This window comes from Microtus oregoni, unplaced genomic scaffold, assembly GCF_018167655.1.
Source record: "Microtus oregoni isolate MIOR12 unplaced genomic scaffold, Mior012 000059F_ref0000304, whole genome shotgun sequence".
Lineage (NCBI taxonomy): Eukaryota > Metazoa > Chordata > Mammalia > Rodentia > Cricetidae > Microtus > Microtus oregoni.
In genome coordinates, this window is record NW_024543835.1 from 11,436,635 (window position 1) to 11,441,695 (window position 5,061).

The following is a 5,061-nucleotide window of genomic DNA, read 5'->3' on the forward strand; positions in this document are numbered from 1 at the left end:
TGTAGACCAGGCTGGTCTCAAACTCACAGAGATCTGCCTGCCTCTGCCTCCCAAGTGCTGGGATTAAAGGCGTGCGCCACCACCGCCCGGCTGTCCATTGTATTTTAATAAATAAAGCTTGCCTAGAGACCGGGAGAGTAAAATAGCCACACGGGTCAGCCTTACAGCCAGGCAGTGGTAACACACACCTTTAATCCCTGTAGCCACACTAGTTCCCATAGAAACCAGACAGTGCATCTCTTTATTCCCAATGGTGCATGCCTTTAATCCCAGCCCTAGAGAGGATTATAAAATGGGAGGAGGGCTGAAGAGATGGCTCAGTGGTTAAAAGCATTGCCTGATCTTCCAAAGGTCCTGAGTTCAATTTCCGGCAACCACATGGTGGCTCACAACCATCTGTAATGAGGTCTGGTGCCCTCTTCTGGCCTGCAGTGTATGAATAAATAAAAAGACAGGAATTGAAAAAAAAACGGGAGGAAACAGCTCCTAGTCATAGTCTCATTCTGAGATTTCCGGAGGCAGGATGGTCATTTTTAGACTGAGGTCTAATTAAGAGCCAGTGGCTGGCTGCTTTGGTTTTTGGGTCTTCAGGTTGAACCCCAGTATCAGTCTCTGAGTTTTTATTAATCATGCCACACCTACCATTCAATATCTTGGGTTAAGCAAACAAAAATTTCATAGATTCATGAAATGAAGTTATTATGTGTAGAAAACTAGAGTTTTACTTGTCTACTGTGGTGGTTTGAAAGAAGATGCCCCCCAAACGGAGTGACACTATTAGGAAGAGTGGCTTTGTTGGAGTAGGTGTGGCCTTGTTGGAGGAAGTGTACCACTGTGGTGGCAGGCTTTGAGGTCTCATATATGCTCAAGATACTTCCTAATGTCTCAGATCATTTCCTATTGCCTACAAAATATAGAACTCTCAGCTACTTCTCCAGCACCATGTCTGCCTGCATGCCACCATGTCCCGCCATGATGATAATGGACTGAACCCTGAACTGAAAGCAAGCCACCCAATTAAAATGTTTTCCTTTATACGAGTTGCTGTGGTCATGGAGTCTCTTAACAGCAATAGAAACCCTAACTAAGACTTCTACTGACATCCAGTCAGTGAATTTAGTATGCAAAAGCCTTACCTAGTTTTACCTTTAAAGTATACACAAATCCAAGTGGGGAATTTTTACCCATTTTTCTCTATAATATTAAGTGTTTCAGTCATGTTAGACTCAAATCCCATGAGGGAGAGACCAAAATTTACACAACATTCTGAGTGTGATGGCGGCAGCACTTGGAGTTTTGATTAAATTGCACTACATGTGTGATTATTACTTGTAAACAGATGATTAGATATTAATTAGACAATAAGTGATTGTAAAGCACTTAGAATAGAAAAGTGTTTATAAATACCACCAAGTGATAGCAACAATAATTCTTTACTGACTACACAGCTGCTAATGTCAGTAAGAATGATTTTTTTTACAGCTAATGGCAACTCTAATTTCTGACCCAAATCCGCATTATATCTGGTGTACAACAGCAAAACAAAATAGATGATACGTCTATGGAGTTTAATCATCAGTATTTAGAGAATTGCATTGTATTTTGAGAAAAAAATATATTTCTTTTCAAGACTTTCTCAAACACAGGTACAGCCATTATTCTCTGTCCCCTTTGGTGTCAAATATTTGGGCTTTTTAAAAGTGTTTTAATTACATTTACTTATGAGGTGTATGTGTTTGTGTGTGTATGTTCACATGGTTCCGTCTGTCACTTACATGCCACAGCATGTTGTGGAAGTCAGAGGACAACATGAGGGAGCTGTTCTTTCCTTATACCAAGTGAGACCCACAGGTGAACTCAAGTTAGCAGGTTTGGCAGTGCCTTTACCTACTGAGCCAGCCTGTTTCTTTCAGAGACTAGATGTTAGATCAGAGGTAGTTGGCCACATTTTGATTATACAGTAGGTTTGAGGTTTGGGGTTTATGTAGTTGCTCCTTAGTATCACAAAACTGCACTCAGAATCAGGATATTTTGGTTAAATGAGTGAAGGCTAACTCTTTCTTGGTTACTATTGGAGTTGAGAAAAGTAGAAAATACATTTTAAGAAGAAAACAAGCATTTTAATGCTATCTTCTTGAATTTTTTTCTTTAAAAAAACGTTTCGAAGTTCTGTTACATCCCCACCCCCCGGTGGCCTTTATGGATCATGGTCTTGTATGAACCTTGCTCTTAACAAAAATGTTTGATTTTTCTATCATGAGTAAACGCGAGCACCACAATAAGTTCAGATCCATGGGCGTACAATTTGAAATGAACTATATGAATCAAAGTGAAGAGTGTTTCCTGTCTCATGACTTCAGTAGAAGACGAATAAAGGATATAATGGATGAAGAGATATACCGGAATCACCCAAGGATTTTGTTGACAAAGTAAATCAGGTTTCTACTGAACAGTGAACCGGTATAGCTTAGTGGGCAAGAATGTTAATGGGGACTTTTATCATTTCCTATGTAATTGCTGGGTAAGTCACCTAATCAGTCTGAATCATTTGAAACTTTTCAACAATCAATTTTGTGCTCCAATGATATCATCTAATGAGGGGAAGCACTCCAAAAAGCGCGAAATGCTCCCCATTGTGGAGCGTGTTTATTACCATCATTCTCCTGGAGTGGATGAAAAGGATTTGTGTGTGAATTTCATTACTTAATGTGGTTGGTTTTCTCTAGACTGTCAGGGTTTAACCCTTCACCTTGAGCCACAGAGGGACACCTGGGGATGTGACTCAAATGCAATTCAACCAGAGAGGGAGAGCTTATAAAATCTAGATGTGCCTCAGGGGGAGGTTTCTAATAAGCTGCCCCAGTTTATCCTCTGCCTCTGGTAATTACAGATAGAAAGCCACACTCTTCCCCCTTACTTTAGCTTTCTTATTTCTTTGCATTGAGATCCACATGTTTTTCTAGTTGCACGTGTGCTAACCAATCCTGCCTCACTCCTAGCTCTTGATGCCTTTTAGAAGGAGGGAATGTTACTTGTCCCAATTACAAGGGCAATGTAGCTGCTTATGGTGGCCCACGGCTGTGATATCAGCTGCAGGGAAAGGGTTTGGAAAAAGCCAAGAACAGGCTGGGATAGGACGAGTAGTCATGGCCATGGTTATACAGTTGACTCCCAGGGCAACTAGAAGCCTGAGCTTCCAGGTTCAAGACCTAAGGATGGATAAGAGTCTGACATAGGTTACTCAGTGAAGATCGGCACCTTGTGGAGAGGCAGCCTTTGGTTTGCTGGGACAGGAAAAATACAGGAGAGGGAAGGGTATCTGCCAATCTTGAGACAGAAAAGGCTCGGAGTACAAGGCTACAGTCCAGGCTCTGGAACAAGAGGGCTTCAGGAACCAGCTAGACATCAGAACAAGCAAACTTCCTACCCTATGGTGAGCCTCCTATTCTAGAGAGGGAATTCAAGAACCAGTTAAGAACCAAATTGGCATCTCAGTGACCCAGAATGCCCTGGGAGTTAGGTGCTTTCCAGTGTGAACATGTGATTGTAGCTCAATGCCCACAAACTTTAGCGTGTTACAATACCTACTAAACCAAGGGTTTCTGGTAAAAAACCAGATTCCTGGCCTCCACTACCTCAGTTTCTCCTTCAGTCTGAGATGGGTGAGAGTGTCTGACAAGTAGTCAGTATTTTTGTGACTGCTCCTCAGGAGACAGCACTTTGAGAATCACTTCCCTTAGGCAAAAAAAAAATCCAGATGGAAAATATTATCAAGAGTAAGAATGACGATGGCATTTTCACGTCATCCACCGTAGTTGGAAAGGGGCTTTTAAATCAAAAGGAAAGCGTAAAAGCCTAACTGAAGCTCCAGGGTTTCAGAGTGACTGTTCTAACCATATAGAAATTCACTGAGATGTACAGAGTTTGGGACCGGCTGTTTGAGTGGCTACTTTAATCTAATTGTATGATGTTTTTATTTGTGAGTTCACTACAATAAAGCAATTTCTACTTTAAAATACAGTTCAGGGTTTGCTTCGGACACACTGATCACCTCAGTATAATGAAACCTGTAGCTTGAGGAGTCTGTGCTTCTAGCAGGGCAGGTAGAATCGGAAGGAAAAGACCCCTCTTGAGATGACTCAATAGTTGCTGGGCTTTTCACATAGCTAGAGTTCTCTTCTCCTCGGGCTAGTTTTAAATGTTTGTGTATACATATATCTGAGGAGGGGAGGGGTGTATGTATGTGAGGGACAGTGCTTGCTGAGGCCAGGGGCATGGGATCTCCTTGGAGCTGGATTTACATGAGGTTGTGAGGTGTCCAGTGTAGGTGCTGACAGCTGAACTCACGTCCTCTACAAAAGCAGCCGTATGTCATCTTAACCACTGAGCCGTCTTTCTAGCCCCTAGAATTCTCTTAAGCACAGGTAATATGCTATCAAGTGATGTATTCCTGATTTAAATGGCCAGGTTTTTGTTTTGTTTTGGTTGGATTTTTTTGAGACAGGGTTTCTCTGTGTAGCTCTAGCTGTCCTGGAACTCACTCTATAGACCAAATTCACAGATCTGCCTGTCTCTGCCTCCCGAGTGCTGGATTGAAGGTGAGCACCACCTCACCAGCTTAGATTAACAGGTTCTTAACAGTCAATTTAAGTAATACTCTGCTGTAGTATCCATTTTTCTTCTTTTAAGGCTAGCTCTTTGTTATTTGAGGGGTAATAAAAACAGTGTCTCTTTACATTAGCAGGGCACATTTGAATTCATGGAGGATGATAATGTATCCATTTGATCCTCCTCAATTCTTGAAAAAGACTTTTGTTTGTTTGCTCTTGTTTGTTTTGTTTTGAGACAGGGTTTCTTTTTTTTTTTCTTCAGGGTTTCTCTGTGTAACAACCCTGGCTGTCCTGGAACTCACCCTGTAGACCAGGCTGGCCTCAAACTCACAGAGATCCACCTGCTTCTGCCTCCTGAGCACTGGCTACTTTCATTCCACCCTTTGAAGTACTGTTTCTCAAATTATGGCCCCTATACCTGGTGTTGTCACAATTACCAAGAAGTTCATTA